Source organism: Anabrus simplex, chromosome 2 (assembly GCF_040414725.1).
Source record: "Anabrus simplex isolate iqAnaSimp1 chromosome 2, ASM4041472v1, whole genome shotgun sequence".
In the NCBI taxonomy this organism is placed as follows: domain Eukaryota; kingdom Metazoa; phylum Arthropoda; class Insecta; order Orthoptera; family Tettigoniidae; genus Anabrus; species Anabrus simplex.
Window position 1 is genome coordinate 622,746,803 of NC_090266.1, and position 21,339 is coordinate 622,768,141.

Here is a 21,339-nt window from a genome sequence, read left to right on the forward strand (position 1 = left end):
GAAAACAATAAAATACGTGTTTCCTTATTTTCAAAGAAGACTCTAAATACCAATTTTTACATTTGTAAACTTTTAACTCATTTTAAAATTTCACCCCCCTTTTCATCCCCTTTTCACCCCCTTAGCAACGGAATATCCAAATATCATCTCTTAGCGAGCACCTACATCTCAATATGAATGTATCCCCAAAATTTCATTTCATTATTTCCAGTAGTTTTGGCTCGGCGATGATGAATCAGTCAGTCAGTCAGTCAGTCAGTCAGGACAAGCAATTTTATATATATAGACTAGCAAGATACCCGTGCTTCGCTACGGTATTATACTGAAATTTGTAATTGAATGCTTATTGTTTTAGATATATAATCCGCCGAAATTCGCGATCTGATTCCTTTTCTGCGAGAAACCGCCAAAATTCGCGATCTGTCTCGTTTTCTAATAGGTTACGGCAAGTTTCCTCCCATTTTTCAATCTTTCTTTCCAGCAATGGATATCGTACTTCTCGGGCCAGGTCCATGTATTCCACCCAGTTAGTTGGGTCCCTTAATCTTTGCCATCTTTTCCTATAAGCATTTTTAATATGGATCAAATCCTTCAGGGAATCTGTCGTGGCGTCGTCTTGAGTGCCTTGGCGGTAGCCTACTGAATCCGCGGCCGGACTGCATTCTTAGTCATTAGCCGTCCAGGACCCGTTTCCAGCGTGGGCGGCACATGTGACGACGGTCCAGAATATTATTATTATTATTATTATTATTATTATTATTATTATTATTATTATTATTATTATATGTTCTGGACCCCACAGCAATATGCAAGACCGCTACTTGGCGGTAAATTACATCTGCTGCCATTGTCATTGTTGACAATGTGACCAGCACCATTGTCGCGCGTAGGCATGTGTGCGGGATTTCTGGCGATACGAATGACATACCTCCGTGTATTATTGACCTTATTATAGAGGTGAACAATTTGACGGCCAATCTCATTCCTACCGTTTATTTCAAATGTGTTTAAATTTTTATTTATATGCCAGGAGAATCTACTGTAATCTAAGAACGTTCTCCGAAGGAAAAGATGGCTGTTGAAAAAGAACCCAGGAAAGATTAAAAATGATCGGTATGATCAGAATAAGTACATCGAAAGTCTACAGCCTGTTTCCTATCATTCGGCAGGATCAGAGATGGAATGAATAAAGCCCAATCTAGCGGCGACAATAGGAATTGTGCCGGCTGCCGAAGCTCCCCTCTGGGGCAATGATCGATGAGTGACAAATGAAATGTTGTACAGTGTTGCAGGAATGAATGATGACAGGGAAAGCCGGAGTATCCGGAGAAAAACCTGTCCCGCCTCCATTTTGTCCAGCACGAATGTCACATGGAGTGACCGGGATTTGAAACACGGAACCCAGCTGTGAGAGGCTGGCGCGCTGCCGCCTGAGCAACGGAGGCTCCTTATAAGTACATTATGAACAGTAAAATCAATTGGTCTCACCTTCTTTTACACCCCACCGTACCGGGCGAGTTGGCCGTGCGCGTAGAGGCGCGCGGCTTTGAGCTTGCATCCGGGAGATAGTAGGTTCGAATCCCACTATCGGCAGCCCTGAAGATGGTTTTCCGTGGTTTCCCATTTTCACACCAGGCAAATGCTGGGGCTGTACCTTAATTAAGGCCACGGCCGCTTCCTTCCAACTCCTAGGCCTTTCCCATCCCATCGTCGCCATAAGACCTATCTGTGTCGGTGCGACGTAAAGCCCCTAGCAAAAAAAAAAAAACACCCCACCGCCGTTAAGTTTATTTACCCCCCCCCCAAAAAAAAACTAAAAGAAGGCGTGTTTCTTTATGTTTAATGGAGATTCCAAATACCAATGTTCACGTTTATTACCTTCAGTTTTGAGATATAAGTATCCCCTTAAAAATAATTCACTTTTTTTAACTTCCTTTCACACTACCTCCCCCCCCCCTCACAAAGTGATATTAAGGCAAAAAATACTTGTTCCTTTAATAGGATAGGATCTTCTAAATACCCGTTATCACCACTCTAACCTCTTCAGTTTTTGATTTATGTGTCCTCATGAAAGGAATTCAACTCCTTTTCACTCCCGCCCCCCACAAGATTGCTTCTTCCCCAAAACGCGCTTTTCTTTGTTTTTAAAGGAGATCAAAATACCAATTTTCACGCCTGTAACAACTTTAGTTTTTATTAGATGTATGTATTCTCATACAATTAAGTCAATTAATTTTTTCAATCCTTTAACCCCCCAAACCCCCTTCATTGGATTTTCCGAGAATACGTGTTTGTTTACTTTCAAAGCAGATTCCAGAAATAAAATTTCACGTGTGTAACATCTTCATTTTTGAGATATCAGAGGCCTAATTAAAATAATTCGACACCATTTTCAGTCACTTTTACCCCCCCCCCAACTACCCAAGTGGTATTTCCGAAAACTAAAAATACACGTTTCTTTATTTAAATAGAATAAAAAATTACCATTTTCACTTGTGTAACATGTTAAGTTTTTTGAGATATACTGTAGAAATTCTCATTTTAAAATTTCACCCCTTTTTAGTTCCCCTTAAGTGGAGTTTCCAAAGACAAATCACCTATGTTTCTTTACACTTACAGGAGATTCCAAATACCCACTTTTTACGTCTGTAACATTTTACGCTTCTCAGATATTCTGTAGATATAGTCTTTCAAAAAATTCACCCCAATTTGCGACTCCTGTTTAACCGCCATTAATTGAATTTTCCAAAAGCAAAAATATACGTGTTTCTTTATTTTTAAAGGAGATACGATTTACAAATTTTCAGTTCTGTAATATCTTCAGTTTCTGAGATATGTATCCTCATTAAAGGCATTCAACCCATTATTCACCCTTTTACACCCCTCCTATTGGGATTTAGAGAAAACAAAGATATACGTGTTCCTTTATTTTTAAGGGAGATTCTAAACACCAATTTTTACATGTGTAAACGTTTAAAGTTTTAAGATGTAGACACACTCATTTTAAAAATTCACCCCCCCTTTTCACCCCCCCCCCCCATTATTTGGATTCTCCAAAAACGAAAAAAAACCTGTTTCTTTATTTTTAAAGTAGATCCCAAATACCAATTTTCAGGTCTGTAATATCTTCAGGTTCTGAAATATAAGTAGCCTCATTAAAGGCATTCAACCTCTTTTTCACCCTTTTCCACCCTTCCTATTAGGATTTTCCGAAAACAAAAAAAAATACGTGTTTCTTTATTTTTAAAGGAGATGCTAAATACCAAATTTTACATCTATAAAGTTTAAAAGTTTTGAGATATAGATACACTCATTTTAAAAATTTCATCCCCCCTTTTCACCCCCCATTATTTGGATTTTCCCAAAACGAAAAATACCTGTTTCTTTATTTTTAAAGTAGATCCCAAATACTAATTTTCAGGTCTGTAATATATTCAGTTTCTAAGATATAAGTATTCTCTTTAAAGGCATTCAACCCATTTTTCACCCCTTGTCGCCCCTCCTATTGGGATTTTCCGAAAACAAAAAATACGTGTTCCTTTATTTTTAATTAAGATTCTACATACCAATTTTTACATCTCTGAACTTTAAAACTTTTGAGATATAGATGCACTTATTTTAAAAATTCACCCCCCTTTTCGCCCTCGCATTAATTGGATTTTCCAAAAACAAAAAAATACGTGTTTCTTTATTTTTAAAGGAGATCCCAAACACTAATTTTCAGGTCTATAATATCTTCAGTTTCTGAGATATAAGTAGCCTCGTTAAAGGCATTCAACCCCTTTTTCACCCCTTTTCACTCCTATTGCGATTTTCCGAAAACAAAAAAATACGTGTTTCTTTATTTTTAATGAAGATTCTAAATACCAATTTTTACATTTGCAAACTTTAAAAGTTTGGAGATATAGATTCACTCATTTTAAAATTTCACCCCCTTTCCACCCTCCCATTAATTGGATTTTCCAAAAACAAAAAAATACGTGTTTCTTTATTTTTAAAAGAGATCAAAAGTACCAATTTTCAGGTCTGTAATACCTTCAGTTTCTGAGATATAAGTACCAGTATCTTGATTAAAGGCATTCAACCCATTTTCCCCCATTTTCACCCTTTTTCATCCCTCCTATTGGGATTTTCTGAAAACAAAAAAATACGTGTTTTCTTATTTTTAAAGAAGATTCTAAATACCAATTTTTACATCTGTAAACTTTTAAAGTTTTGAGATATAGATACACTCATTTTAAAATTTCACCGCCCATTTCACCCCCTTAGCCACGGAATATCCAAAAATCCTCTCTTAGCGAGCACCTACATCTTAATATGAATATATCCCCAAATTTTCATTTCTTTATGTCCAGTAGTTTTGGCTCGGCGATGATGAATCAGTCAGTCAGTCAGTCAGTCAGGACAAGTTATTTTATATATATAGATTATTGACGTGACAGAGGCTTGTAAATATAGCTATGCACAGGGAGTCCTACTGTCTCAAACAACTGTATTTCCTTACTGGTTTGATGGTTAGTGAAATATCGGAAGTTTTGGAGGAAGAACCGACGTTTGAGGAGGAGCAGCGCATCAACCCTCCTGATGACGGGTGTGATGCGGTTGATGATAATGACAGATGAGTATGAAAGTAATCTAAATTACCTTGGTAGAAACTTAATTCTGAATAAATATGACGGGCAAATTGCTTCAACAAAATATGGAAAAGTGAAAGCTAGGTCGAGTGGTGGTCAAAATGTTACTGAAAGTTTACAGATATAGCTGAAAAACTAGAAAACCGTGCAAAAGGAAGCTGTTATACGAAAATAAACAGAGTCATACGTAACATTAGGTCAGTACCGGTACTCCTGTTTCCGATATCCCTGATGGAAAATTCAAAAGCATTAGTAGGTCAAATTGTAACAGAGAAGAAGCAACCCCGTAGTGGACAAGATCACAATCTACATCTCAATTAGTAACTGACAGTTTTTCTGTCTCCTACTCATCCTCCCCTCCCCCCAAAGATGATGCGCAAAATTGTTTGTTTTTTTTTTGCTAGGGGCTTTACGTCGCACCGACACAGATAGGTCTTATGGCGACGATGGGACAGGAAAGGCCTAGGAGTTGGAAGGAAGCGGCCGTGGCCTTAATTAAGGTACAGCCCCAGCATTTGCCTGGTGTGAAAATGGGAAATCACGGAAAACCATTTTCAGGGCTGCCGATAGTGGGATTCGAACCTACTATCTCCCGGATGCAAGCTCACAGCCGCGCGCCTACATCTCGCCCGGTGCGCAAAATTGTGAAATTGTGCTAGACTTCTTTCTCTGCCAGTGGTTATAGGATACCTTTCCACCTTTCCAAGAGTATACAGCAGTGTAAAATGAAAGGCTGAAAGAATTTGGACTTGGAGGAGGTGTAGTCCTACCTCTCATTGATACAGGTGGTACTGAATCAAACAGGGGGCATACAGTATTCTCTGACGGCTACTTTACATTCCTGAAATTGGTAAGACATCTGCCTTCAAAGGGAATAAGTGCAACAGGGGCATTTCAAGAAAACCAGACAGAGAAGTGCCCCCTTCAAAGAAAGGCGGACAGGAAAAAGAAGAAGGGGATCATATGGGCGCAGGAGTTTTGGTGGTGCGTTGCTGGTGCACTGGAATGACAACAGTGTTGTCACTGCGGGTAAGAACTACAAATAGATGGAGATAAGCGGTGCATCAAAGTGGTCCAGCGTAAAAAATATGTAAAATGTCTGTACCGCAATGAAAGCTGTTCAAGTCCTATAGTGGCATCCGAAGAGTGGAACTTCTTGATCAGTTTGGATTTCACCTGCAATGCTTCTATGGATATCATAATCAGTAAATACATAACCGTAAATAGGGTTTACCTTATTGTGATTCTTTAGTGGAAATTGAAGTTCTACTTTACAGTGTATATTGGATAAGGTAATCCAACTCTCCAACACTACCTAAAAGCCAAACTCCATGGCGCAACAGCCCCGAAGGGCCATGGTCTACCAAGCGACCGTTGCTTTGCCCGAAGGCCTGCAGATTACGAGGTGTCATGAGGTCAGCACGACGGATCCTCTCGGCCATTATTCTTGGCTTTCTAGACCGGGGCCGCCATCTCACCGTCAGGTAGCTCCTCAACTGTAATCACGTAGGCTGAGTGAACCTCGAACCAGCCCTCAGATGCAAGTAAATATCCTTGACCTGGCCAGGAATCGAACTCGGGGCCTACGGGTAAGAGGCAGGCACGCTACCCCTACACCGCGCACGCTGCCCCTACACCGCGGGGCCAGCCTAACACTACCTAGCTTGCAACATTATTGTACAATATAATGCTGAGTAACTATTGTTGTTGTACTGAGCTGAGTGCATAGCGTCCGATATATCGGACGGCCTGTGTAAATAAAACTATCACTTTTATGAACTTTCTGATTGTTGGAACGTGTTTCTGCAATACTAAGAGTAGAAACGTGTAAATAAATTGACATAAATCACAACACGTTAACTTTATGCACTAATGGGTTAATGACTTGGAAGGACTGACTTCCATTTGTTTGTAGGATCTTTCACGCTTTGGGCTGAGGATGTTCCCCATCACTTCCAGCTTGAGCTGACAGATCTGCGGTGCAAACACCCGATTTAAGGACAAATTTCTACAATCCCGAAATATTCACGATATTTATAAAATACACCATCAACAGCAATATCCTTGGCTGCACAGGCAAGTTGCTGAAGTTCTTTGAATGTTTTCTTTCTCTGTTATGAAATTTGTCCCAGCAATGTGCTTGTTTTACGGACTTTAACCGGCATTAAGTTCGTCCAGTTGACTGTATCGGGAACTCTTCTTCCAAATATATACATATTGTACAGTCCAAACGTCAGTTTGCCGGCCACGTGGTGTAGGGGTAGAGTGCCTGCCTCTTACCCGGAGGCCCCGGGTTCGATTCCCGGCCAGGTCAGGGATTTTTTACCTGGACCTGAGGGCTGGTTCGAGGTCCACTCAGCCTACGAGATTAGAATTGAGGAGCTATCTGACGGTGAGATGGCGGTCCCGGTCTAGAAAGCCAAGAATAACGGCCGAGAGGGTTCGTCGTGCTGACCACACGACACCTCGTAATCTGCAGACCTTCGGGCTGAGCAGCGGTCGCCTGGTAGGCCAAGGCCCTTCAAAGGCTGTAGTGCCATGGGGGTGTGGTAAACGTCAAGTTACAGTGATCTTTGTTTGGCTGAAAATAATGTTTCTATCAAAACATATAACATTATGTTTGATTCCGAAGGCTGTGAATGTCTAGATCTCAATTATCTAGTGGAATTCCACCACCACTATGAATGGTGAAAATGAACAATTTTCGTTTCTCTATGATATACACTGAACACGTAATCACCATCCTGTGTAGTACACAATCTGAACAACCGCTCCCTATGGTTTACTTACATAGGATGAATTTTTGTATACAAATATATCAGTATATGATGATATATTTTATTCAGAGCTGTTACAACATCGTGGACATTCTTTGTAGTCATTTTAAAGACTCCTGTCTTCGGTCTTACGTCTTTAATTCGCATCATACGTGAAGAGCGTGGCAGCCCATTAAATCGAAGAGCTGAGGAGACGGGAGCAGGAGGAAAGATCTGAACGTCAGCTCGTTTGTAATAGACTGACGTAACAAGTTCTCTTCTCGTGCGGAGGCAGGTCGAGATACGCTCTTTTGTCACCAGATATTGAAAAAGAGTCAGAGCTGAGGGCATTCCACGTTAAATATAATGGCGCGTATGTGAAGAGATTCTAAACAATTCTGTTCACAACTACCAGTGGATTTGTGACAGTGATTATCGTGAATAGCGACGAGGTCATCATTCGAACCGACCACCAACACGCTAGGTGTCTATTGACAATTGGTTGTCTTTCTTGGGGCAATATTAGGCATTATGTGACCAATATGGCGGATCTCACCACTGTTAACGACCATCTCACTCTCTCAACCTACATATACGACCTCAAGGCATACAGCAACTAGTTTTATTTTTAACTTTTGCCTGAGGAATGTATCTTAGACTGTTTTTAGATACATGAAATATACTACGCATTTCAAATAAGTGTTACCGCTGTAAGGAAATAAGGAACTTCAGAGAAAAATGACAACATGATCAGACATAGAGATGTTTAATGAACGACCCCTCTTTTAACAGCATATAGTTTAATAATAATGTTATTTGCTTTACGTCCCACTAACTACTTTTACATACCGAGCTCGATAGCTGCAGTCGCTTAATTGCGGCCAGTGTCCAGTATTCGGGAGATAGTAGGTTCGAACCCCACTGTCGGCAGCCCTGAAAATGGTTTTCCGTGGTTTCCCATTTTCACACCAGGCAAATGCTGGGGCTGTACCTTAATTAAGGCCACGGCCGCTTCCTTCCCACACCTATCCCTTCCCTATCCCATCGTCGCCGTAAGACCTATCTGTGTCGGTGCGACGTAAAGCAACTAGCAAAAAAACTACTTTTACGGTTTTCTATGACGCCGAGGTGCCGGAATTTAGTCCCACAGGAGTTCTTTTACGTGCCAGTAAATCTACCAACACGAGGCTGACGTGTTTGAGCACCTTCGAATACCACCGGACTGAGCCAGGATAGAACCTGCCAAGTTGGAGTCAGAAGGCCAGTGCCTCAACCGTCTGAGCCACTGAACCCGGCTGCGTATAATTTGAAGGTCCTCCGAAAAATAGTAGTTTTCTTCCAGGATAGTCGATTCTTCTATACAATTCTGTAATTTCCTTATTCCCTTCAAGTAGTTCCAAGGCCGGCTGCTACTACCGTGCAGCAGCTGATGTAGTTCCAAGGCCCTCAGTTACTATCATGTAGCAGCTGATGTAGTTCGAAGGCCCTTAGCTACTATCATGTGGCAGTTGATGTAGCGACTGATTAAAGTAACACATAGTAGAAACTTAACAAATCTTCGTTGCACTTGTGAAAACCACTATGGGAATTTTTTTTTTTACAAGTTGCACTTAACCAGATAGGTCTTATGGCGACGATGGGACAGAAAAGGCTAGGAGTGGGAAGGAAGCGACCGCTGCCTTAAGTAAGGTACAGCCCCAGCATTTGCCTAGTGTGAAAGTGGGAAACCACGGAAAACCATCTTCAGGGTTGCTGACAGTGGGATTCGAACCCAATATCTACCGGATGCAAGCTCACAGCCGCGCGTCGCTGACCGCACGGCCAACTCGCCCGGTGTTTTGGAGATTAGTGTATCATTAAATGCACGTAGCCGTCCGCTTGCATTCGAATACTGGATACTGGCCGCACTTAAGCGACTGCAGCTATCGAGCTCGGTGTACCTTAATTACGGCCACGGACGCTTCCTTCCCACTCCTAACCCTTTCCTATCCTATCGTCGCCATAAGATCAAGCAAATTATTCTATAATTGGTCAGAAACTTGAACCATTTAAAAAAATAAGAGGAAGAAATTAACTATGTAAACTTCGTACATTACTGTAAATGTAATTTTGAATCTTATCTAAGAAATATCATAATCTAAAAACATTTTCAAGCAGAGGAAATTGAATATCATATCTTGTTTTTACTATCCGGTCTAGAAAGCCAAGAATAACGGCCGAGAGCATTCGTCGTGCTGACCGCACGACACCTCGTAATCTGCAGGCCTTCGGGCTGAGCAGCGGTCGCTTGGTAGGCCAAGGCCCTTCAAGGGCTGTAGTGCCATGGGGTTTGGTTTTGTTTTTAGTATGTATTAGACTCAAATTATATTACCAAATACAATTAACGAAATAGCACTTCAACAGTCTCATTTAAACTGTCTTGTCGATATTTCCTCTTAAATACGTGATCAGCTTGTGTGAATGTTAGTGTGTAAGAGTGCAAGTGTGATTTAGAACTATTGTTAGGTGATGTAGATGTAGATGTAGATAGCTAGATAATATTAATCATTAAAAAAATAATTATATCTGTTATAATATTACTCCATAAATTTCGGTAGTTCCTAGGGACTGTTAGTGTTAATTTTCCAAATTATGTGATTATGTACTGTACGTAGTGGTTAAGTGTAAGAGAGGGCCGTGAGCCCTAACTTCGCCACATACAAAGGCATAAAATAAAATAAATTAATAATACATAACAAATATAATTCAACTCATTATTAGTGATAAAATCATACGTCATTAATTTTCGCAAATATAAACAATATTTTCAGGGTAAGCAAATCCAGTCATGCAGTTGACAGTACGAAAGTATGTATTTCTCAGTTGCATGAACCGCAATGGCGTCTTGATCAGGGGTGGCTTTTCTTCTTGTTTTATTTGCCTTTCGATGTTAGGCGAAAGTTTAACTACTATCTATATATTAATGCGGAGCAGCGATTTTTCTAACTATTCGTCTGAAGGCAGGGCTAACCCAATAGAACTGTATGAATAGTTGCAGAGTGCTTTTAAAGGAAGACATTTGTATATCAATGGCACTATACATATTTAAAAGGAAAAACCAGTATCTTGATCTCCTGACGAAACCATAAGCCTTGTGTTTAGCAGCATTCTACATTTGTTCACTCGGCGATTCGGGGATTTTCTCACCACGCTCCATCCATTACTTTCCTGCGCTGGCACGATCTTGTTCGTGCTGACGTAGCAAAACCAGTCTTGACTTAGCAGTTCGTAGTAGAAGATTCTGTGTTGTGGAAGTTCCTTTCTAGGAGCATCTCCTTCAGAATTACTCGTTCAGTGTTTATACTGCACAGTATGCAATCATAAGGCACGTAAATTGCATGCGCCTGGTCAGATAGTTTGTTTTAAGAGATCGATAGTGCCAGACATTTCTCTTTAGAATGAGGATCTTTAGCATACCAGAAAATCTACCTACACAGCGTCTAACAAAACCAATCGCAATTGAAGGCACGTCATCCTCTTGATGTGTATTCAAAGAAAACTGGTCTCCTTCTGGACTCTTTCATAAAGCTCCTGATTTGATCTCAAGCGGAAGGTGAAGAGCTCCTTCCTTGAACCCAAACTTTTATAAGGAATCTTCTTTCTCTTTTATCAATGACTGAATCCGTAACACTAGCACGGGTTCCCGCCGCATACAGATATGCCTTTCTGATCACCCTTCAAATAATGTGGATTTGAAAGTTTCATGACGTAGTCTAGATATTATCATTATTATTATTATTATTATTATTATTATTATTATTATTATTATTATTATTATTATTATCCGTCTCTAAGGTGTAGTGGTTAGTGTGATTAGCTGCCGCCCTCGGATACTCCGGTTCGTTTCCCGGCTTTGCCATAAAATTTGATAAGTGGTACGAGGACTGGAACGGGGCTCGCTTAGCCTCGGGAGGTCAATTGAGTAGATTGGGTTCGATTTCCGCTTCAGCCATTCCCGAAGTGGTTTTCTGTGGTTTCCCAGTTCTCCTTCAGGCAAATGCCGCGATGGTACGATGGTACCTAACTTAAGGCCAAAGCCGCTTCCTTCCCTCTTCCTTCTCTACCACTCCAATTCTCCACCCCCCCCCACTCCAAAAGGCCCCTGTTCAGCATAGCAGGTGAGGCCGCCTGGGCGAGGTACTGGTGACTCCTCCCCAGTCGTATTTCCGACCAAATGTCTCACGCTCCAGGACACTGCCCTTGGGGCGGTAGAGGTGGTATCCGTTGATGAGTCCACGGGAAAAAGCAACCCTGGACAGCGAACGGATTAAATAATATAAATAAATACAGTACATTATTATTATTTTATTGGTTTAATGTCTTTTCAATTAATATAGATTTTGAGAAGTGCCAGGGTGTCGGATACGCTGTACAAGAGTTCGTAAACGAGCCGGAAACCAACAATATGGAGTTGTCGTATTCAATACCCTTCAAATACTATCATCATCGTCATCATTATCATCATATGAAGTAACGTAATAACAATTGTTCACAGAAACTGTGCCAGTACAATGCATCTCTCTTTAAACATTTGACTCATCATATTGGCCGATGTTAACTTCTTCTTGAAACTAACGAATTCTCCAAATGTTGGCTGAACAGCAACATCTCAGTAAATGCATATTATGCATTACACTATCTCACCATTTTCACGTAGAAATATTGTTCATTGTCGCCAAAAATTTTGCTAAATGAAAATGATCACGAAAAAACGTGCATCTAATGATTATTTCACTTAGGAATTTGGTAGTGATGGCTAACTTCGGTTTCAGTTCCGGCCAATGCATGCGTGACTGTGCTTGGAATGAAACTCAAGTTTGATTAGGATTTCATTTAATACTAGAGGTCTGCTGGGCTAAGTGGGTCAGCCGGTTGAGGCGCTGGCCTGCTGACGCCAACTTGGCAGGTTCGATCCTGGCTCAGTCCGGTGTTATTTAAAGGTGTTCAAATACGTCAGTCTCGTGTCGGTAGATTTACTGGCGCGTAAAAGAACTTCTGCGGGATAAAATTGCTGGACGTAAGGGTTATTGGTTTTACGTCCCATCATCATCATCATCATCATCATCATCATCATCATCACTAGCGTGACAGCCCTTTGTGGGCCTTGGCCTTTTGAAGAAGTTTTCCCCATTCTTTCCTGTTAAGTGCTGAGCTTCTCCAATTCTTGATTCCAATTATCTTCACATCCTCTCTCACCCCTTCTTCCCACCTTAACTTTGGTCTTCCAACTTTCCTGATTCCTTCTGGCACTGTATTAAATATCTTCTTTATCATTCTGTCATTAGCACGCAGCATATGTCCTGGCCACTCCAACCTTCTGATATTTATGCAGTTAACAATGTTTGGTTCGTTATATAAATTATACAATTCATGATTATATCTTCTCCAGACACCATTTTCTTCCACTGGCTCAAACATTTGCCTCAAAATCCTCCTCTCAAATATTCCGATCTGTCTTTCATCAGATTTTGAGTGTGTCCAGGTTTCAGCACCATATGTTAATGCAGGTTTTACTAAAACTTTATACACTAGGACTTTAGTTTTCCTGAACAGCAGCTTAGACTTCAGATGTTTTCTGAGGCCATGATAGCACTTGTTAGCAGTCAGTATACGTTTTTGGATTTCAGAACTAACATTGTTCTTGGAATTAACTTCTGATCCAAGGTAGGTAAGCTACGCACAACATCAAACTTATACGAGCCAATTTCTATGAATGTAAACCCACTAGGGTAGTCTTCCTTGGTTACGGGCATGTACTTAGTTTTTCCTTCATTAATCTGTAAATTCACCTTTCTTGCTGCTTTTTTGAGGCTTTTGAAAGCTTCGTTCAATGCTCTTGGTGTTCTTGCGATTAAATCAATATCATCTGCATATGCCAAAATTTGAACTGATTTATATAAGATGGTTCGCCTTGTGTTGATACTTGCATCTCTAACAACTTTCTCCAAAGCTATATTCAACAAAAGGCATGATAATGAATCTCCTTGCCTAATCCCGTTCTTGGTCATTACAGCACTTGATAACATATTCTGGATCTTAATTTGATTTCGAGTATTTTCCATGGTAGCTTTCAGAAGGGCGATCAATTTCTTAGGGATCTCAAACTCTTCCATTGCTACATAGAGATTACTTCTATCAATGCTGTCATAGGCTGATCTGAAGTCAATGAAGAGATGGTATGTATCAATTACAAATTCTTTACATTTTTTCAAGTATCTGACGAATTGTGAAGATCTGATCATTAGTAGACCTCCCTTGGCGAAATCCGCATTGATAGTCACCAACCACATTTTCCACGTAAGGCACCAATCTGCTAAAGAAAATATTGCAAAATATTTTATAAGCAATGGATAATAAGCAAATACCTCTAAAGTTAGAACACATCTTGATATCACCTTTCTTATGTATCGGGCAGATGATACCTACTTTCCATTCATCAGGGATTGTTTCAGCTACCCATATCTTGGCCACTAGTTTGTGAAAGTGTTTAACAAATTCTTTTCCAGCATTTTTCACAAGCCCTGGCTGTATTAAATCCATTCCCGGGGCTTTGCTATTCTTTAACTTCTTAATGTCAAGCTCTACTTCCTCGATAGTAGGTATCGGTACTCCTATGTCTGATTTTCTTGTATGTACAGGAGGTAAGGTTACTTGGTTCTCACCTGGACTTTCATTCAACAGTTCATCAAAATATTGGGCCCATCTTTCTAGTATTGCTTCCTCACTGTCCAGTATTATATCATCTTTATCCCTACACAAACTTGGTATTTGAGCTTAATAGCCAACAGCATTTCAATGGTGAAGAAACTTCTCAGTTTAAGTTTCCGGAAAAAAAATGAAGAACGTAAATGAAGTTTTTTGAAGAGATCTTCATTTTCTCATGTGATCGTATTTTAGTATAAATTTCTCATTACCGGGCGAGTTGGCCGTGCGGTTAGAGGCGCGCGGCTGTGAGCTTGCATCCGGGAGATAGTGGGTTTGAATCCCACTGTCGGCAGCCCTGAAGATCGTTTTCGGAGGTTTCCCATTTTCACACCAGGCAAATCCTGGGGCTGTACCTTAATTAAGGCCATGGCCGCTTCCTTCCAACTCCTAGGCCTTTCCTATCTCATCGTCGCCATAAGACCTATCTGTGTCAGTGAGACGCAAAGCCACTAGCAAAAAATTTTCTAAACACTTTAATCGTGGTTTACAGGTCATAACAACTGAACATTTAGAAGGACAAGCCTGTAAGCTACAGACATTCCTCTTAATATCGCTATTGCGAAATTTTCCTCCCCTATCTATCATATAACCCTCGCCATTCAATTCTTACACTTGAGGTGAAAAATATTGTCCTAAGTAAAGTTTCCTCTTAACGAAACAATAATTTCAATGACTCTTCAGTAAAAGCGGGCGACAAACGGAGTCGCGAAGAGAGGAGACTGCTGTCTCTGGAACCGACACTCTCGACTCCAGTGTTGACTCCGTAGATGCACTAACGCCATCTGTCAACTGTTTTTTTTGAAATAATAATAATATTGACTTTTACGTCCCACTGATTAGCCTACATTTACGCCGTGCTGGGTAGCACAGGCACTAGAGCGTTGGCCTTCTGAGCTCAAATTGGCGGGTTCGACAGCTGCTCAGTCCGATGGTACTTGAAGGTGCTCACATACGTCAACCTCGTATCGGTAGATGTTGAGGCACGTTAAAGAACTCCTGCGAGTCCAAATTCTATCACCTCGGCGTCTCCAAAAACCATAAAAGTAGTTCGTGGGGCGTAAAACCAATAATATTATTACTATTAACTACTTGGAGACGACGAGGTGCCGGAATATTGTCCCGCAAAAGCTCTTTTAAGTGGTATTAAATCTACGAACACGAGGCTGACGTATTTGAGCATCTTCAAATACCACCGAACTGAACCATGATTGAACCTGCCAAGTTGGGATTAGAAGGCAAGCGCTCTACCGTCCGAGTGTTTTCGGTCTCCCCTGATAATCTGTGGTACGGTAAATACAAGAACAAGAGAAAATTGTTAGCCAGAAAACATTAAATACTGTTTCGGTTATCATCGATATTTTTAATGTAGCATTTTGGTGTTACTACTACTACTCTGACAGTATTTTTAAATAATCGCGCTTCCCATTTTCACACAGGCAAATGGTGGGGCTGTACCGTAATTAGACCGCGGCCGCATCCTTCCCACTCCTAGCACTTTCCTATCCCGTCGTCGCCACAAGGTGGTGTGACGTAAAGCAAATTGTAAAAAGAAATCGCGGATATGAACTTCAGTTACATGAAGCAGAAAAATCGGCAAGTGCTTAAAGTATGATTTTAAATTAAATATGTTGCCCATTATTGTACATCATAATAGCTGTCTCCGCAGTTTAGCGGTAGAGTACCTGTCTCTTACCTGGAGGCCCCGGATTCGATTCCGGCCAGGCCATGGATTTTTACCTGGATTTGGAGGCTGGTTTGAGGTCCACTCTGCCTAGATGATTACAATTGAGAAGCTATCTGAGGGTCAGGTAGCGACCCCATTCTAGAAAGCCAAAAATAACGGCCGGGAGATTCGTCGTCCTGACCACTCATCACCTGGTAATCTGCAGGTCCTCGGGCTGAGCAGTGGTCGCTTGGTAGGCTTAGGTGGATGGCACGGGCGAGTAACATGCGTGAGAGTGGCAAGCGAGAAGTGTCACCTGCAACAAACTGGGCTGCAGATAACTCTGATGGTAGCAGCAGTAGTGGTAGTGTTTGTGATAAGAGATGTAGAACTGATTCGTGGACCTGTGGGAGCATTTGGCTGGGAAGAAATGGAAAAGATCAAGGAAACAGAGAGGCCTGTCAGGCTGAACGAACGAGAGAGTTAATCCGTGAGAAGTACAATGAAATTAAGGTGATGAAAATGTGTGTAAAGGAAGAGCTGAGAATCATAACAGAAACGGTTATGGATAAGTGAAATGACTACAGGCTAACGTGAAGGCATTAGGGGAAGAGTTGAGACCAGTCAAGTGGGAAAAGAAGATGATCAGCCAGGGAGCAAGGGGGAAAAGGTATGTTTATCTATGGTGTACCGGAGAATGAAAATGATTTAAATGACTTAGTGAATAAAGTGTTGGGCGTTATTTATCACCATACGGAGATAAACTGCAGTGAAACGAACATTAATGACATGTACAGACTGACTGGGAAGAGTAAAAGGAAAGAGACCGATTAAAGTTAAGTTGGTTTCGGCTCTGATGGCAAAGTCTTATTGAATGCAAAGAATTTAAAAGGGAGAAGGAGATGGGTGAAAAGGGACATGGATAGAGAGACCATTATGGGACAGAGAATTCTACGTTTCTATTTAGGAAAAGCAAAATTACTGGACTTAAGGCCTACATAAGAGGGAAACACCTCACTGCAGGGGGCAGAAATTGATCGCGAACTTGGACTCCAACTCAGCTGAAGAAAGTCGCGTAGTCGCAAAGAGCAAGGAATATGCAACCAACAAGTAAAATATGGTGTAGTATTGGGTGTGATATTTTCAAACTTGGGTCTAAAAGAGTTGAAAACTGTCACCAATATTATTTGTAGACCCATATTGCTTATTAACGCTATCTTCCAATCGAAAGGCTTTAAGAAAGGAACTTTTCAGTATCTCGAGAACTAAGATGTTCCAGGCCTGATCTTTGCCGATGACATCCTTCTACTCGCAGTAACACCTGTCAAAATGCAAAATAATATGAATGAGATAGAGAACAATTGTAATTAGTGGAATATAACAAGTTAATCAACAGAAAACTAGAGTCGTGGTTTGTAAAATGTTGACAAGCTTTCAAAGGGATGGGTAAGACAAAGTTATAAGTTGTAAAAAAATTGAATACGTAAGTACGATTATAAGCAGCAATGGCAGAGGGACAGGACAGATAAACAGAGAAAAAATGAAGCGAGTAAATGCTTTGTCTAGTATAAAAATACTGGATAGAACGGTGCGGAACACTGAACATAAAGTTCAGAAAAAAGTATTTAATTCAGTAGCTAAAGCAGAGGTATTGTACAGAGCAGAAATTTGTGGAGTAGGCCATGGAATGTTAGCTCTGTATATAGTCGTAAATAAATTTGCAAAAATAATTATGGGATTGGAAAGCTGCACTGCAGCTAGTGGAGTGAGAATTATGTGCGGGATGGGAATACAGGCAGATATTGTGAAACGAATTGTTAAGCATTGGTCGAGACTAAAAACGGGGGCAGAAGATGAAATACTAGGCATAACGTATCAGCAACAAATGAATCATCAAAATGAGGGATAATGGGTGTATGGGGTGAAGGAGCTACTAGACAACATAGGAGTGGGATACTAATGCGAAAGAAATTCCTCAAGGAATTACAGGAGATTGTGTAAGAAAATTGTCCAAAGAGTGAAAGACATAGGAGAACAAACTATTAGGACAGAATGTAATAGCAAAGAAACACTAGTAGAATGTTTGTCAAATAAATGTAAATTTGGCAATAAGGGCTCAAATGTTAACAAAGAGGGAAATGAGAGGGATAATTTTCTGATTGATTAAAGTATACATGAATAAAGCTTTAAGAGATAAAAGTAAGAAAAATCAATGCATTTTACGCAATAAACATGTGGCAGTGGCACATATGCTAACATACTGTAAAGAAATGAGAACAATAAGAGATAAGTATATAGATGGAAAAGAAATAGGTAAAACTGAAAAAAAAATGAATCCGAACTTTTCAAACTTGCTTAGCTTTTAAATGGAGAATGGAAGAAACCGGGAAGAACAGCAAAATTGTGTAAACTTAACAGAGGAATATAGTGAAAGAAAAATCTAAAGAAGGCTAACACATAGAAAATAAGTGTAGTTGTTATGTAGTAAGGATACACTTGAATGAGGGGGTATCCTTGACGATATGTTGTAACATAGTTGAAGTGCAGGAAATACCTCAGAAGGCTAAGGTTGTTCAAATTTTAAAAATAGTTCCAAGTAATATTCATGGGATAGGTAGGCCCTATTGTCTTTCCTATTTTGCTACCACTTTTCCCCACATCTGAGGGATCGCGGGTGCGAACTGCGGCGCACATGTGGATTTGGCCCTGTTTTACGTCTAGATACCCTTCCTGACACCAACCCTATATGGAGGGATGTAATCACTATTGCGTGTTTCTGTGGCGGTTGGTGGTGTAGTGTGTTGTCTCAATATGATGAGGAAAGTGTTGGGACGGTCACATACACCCAGTCCCCGAGCAAGCAAAATTAATCAGAAGCGATTAAAATCCCCGACCCGGCCGGGAAACGAACCCGTGCCCTTTGAACCGAGGGCAAGTACGCTGACCATCCAGCCAAAGAGTCGGACAGGAAGGCTCTACTGTATTACTAATTATTTCTTGAAACAATTTGTTAATTGGAATAGCTCTAGTATTTTGAAATACTGACAAAACTGGATGTAATTGTTATGAATGCAATAAACGAATACTCCCTCCACAGTTGGTAGTCAGCAATCACTGGGAGAGAAGAGTATTCTATTAATTCGCTCATTCATAAAATAATATCCGAAACTTCAAGGCAGTAATGATGGATCCACATCAACTTAGGCGTAACATTTCTCATTAATGGTGCCAGATGCTACTATTGACACTATACTACACAATACAGCGTGAAGAGAATTTGACACAAATATACTTTGCTCACGATCCAGTTTTATAAGTTTAAATAACCAGTAATTGTCGATGAAATACAACGTATTCATTGGGTGCTCAGAGTATTCGTAGATTAAATCGGCAGTTCGGGAGTACAGGCTGTCAGTAGGCTATGCCGGAAGGAAAGAGGGTGACTTCATACGATTGGCCACAGTGAAGTCCTTAACATGATGCGTTGTAGTTGTCCCTGGACCACATGATGGTGTCCAAGGTGAAAAGATTCGCCATAACCTTGCCATAGCTCTTGGCGATGACCAGGCAGCGAAGGACGCTGGTGTTCGCGTTATCCCAAGTGCCAAGTTTTTTTGCTAGGGGCTTTACGTCGCACCGACACAGATAGGTCTTATGGCGACGATGGGATAGGAAATGCCTAGGAGTTGGAAGGAAGCGGCCGGGGCCTTAATTAAGGTACAGCCCCAGCATTTGCCTGGTGTGAAAATGGGAAACCACGGAAAACCATCTTCAGGGCTGCCGATAGTGGGATTCGAACCTACTATCTCCCGGATGCAAGCTCACAGCCGCGCGCCTCTACGCGCACGGCCAACTCGCCCGGTGGTGCCAAGTTTATACTATGCTAGTTGTTACTCGCGGCTTTACTCGCCTGGATTTGGTAATCTGAGAAAAGTAATCGTTACTCGGTACTGCACTAAGACATTATCTAAAAATCCCTAAAGTATAAAAACTTACCAAAAAATTGAGTTTCATTTACCCCCAGAATCTCTTTGTAAACCACGTTTTTGATATTGGCTTTTGAAGCAAGAATGACCAAGCTATAGGCAGAGCTAAATCTGGAACATGCGAAATAGAACTGTCCATGTGAGAAACAGTCCTCTCTCAAGTCGAAACCAAAAAATTCGTGTTTCTTTATTTTTAAAGAAGATTCCAAATATCAATTTTCACGTCTGTAACATCTTCAGTTCTTGAGATATAAGTATCCTCATAAACAGAATTCAACTCTTTCTTCACTCCCCCTCCCCCCCCACCTTAAGCGGACTTTCTGAAAACAAAATAATACGTGCTTATTTATTTTTTAAAAGGAGATCCCAAAGACCAATTCTCGCGTCTGGTACATGTTAAGTTTTTGAGATATACTGTAGATATAATCATTTTAAAAAGGGACCTAATTTTTCAATTCTGTTCACCCCCTTAAATAGACTTTCTGAAAAAATACGTGTTTCTTTATGTTCAAAGAGATTCCAAATACCAATTTTCACGTCTGTAACATATTCAGTTTTTGAGACATAAGAACCCCCATTAAAGGATCAACCCCTTTTTCAGTCCTTTTCGCCTCCCGTTAAGTGGATTTTCCTGAAACAAAGAATACGTGTTTCTTTACTTTAAAAAAAATATTCCAAATACGAATTTTCATGCCTTTAAGCTGTTAACTCTTTGAGATATAGATACACTCATTTTAAATATTCTCTCCCTCGTTTTTGCCCCCTTACCGACGGAGTATCCAAAAATCCTCCTTCAGTGAGCACATGCACTGTAATATGAATGTATTTCCAAAATTTCATTTCTTTATGTCCAATAGTTTTGCTTCGGCAATGATAAATCAGTCAGTCAGGACATGTTATTTAATACATAGAGATTAAGTCACTTGGAAATGTAAACATAAACTAATGAATTATCGTATACACAGTTAAAGTAAATATTGCATGCAGAAGATTGTTTATCGGTGAATATAGTTCCAGCAAGAGTTAGCCAGTTGGAAATGAGTTTTCTCTGAAATAGTTGTCTGCGTACTGGCAGTGATGTAACCCTGTTGGGATGGAGAAAGCGATCAATAATCCTGAGAGTGTCCCCTCCAAGAGGAGACTGTCCAGTCTACCGCTCTAGGCCAGAGTCTGGCAGGATGGAAAGAAAACTGTTTGGGTTGGACTCGACAGATTTCAATGAAACTTGAGCGAATGATCAGTTAACATATACATTTAATGGCAATACTAATTTTGCCGTAAAATCAACGGTAATTATTTAATAAATTGCTGAAAATAGCTGGATGGTTCGGAGCAGTTAGCTGATGATGACGTAGGCTACTGATGCACTATAAAAATATACCGATAGATCTATTTCGAAGTTACATGAAACAATACCGGAAATGAAATTCTGACAGCACGAATAGAATTTCACACGCTAAAAACCTATCTTACCAACACGTACAGTTCATTACGAATACATCAAAATACTAGGATTTGAAACTTCTGTGTCGTTTATGATGGAAGCTAAAATATTA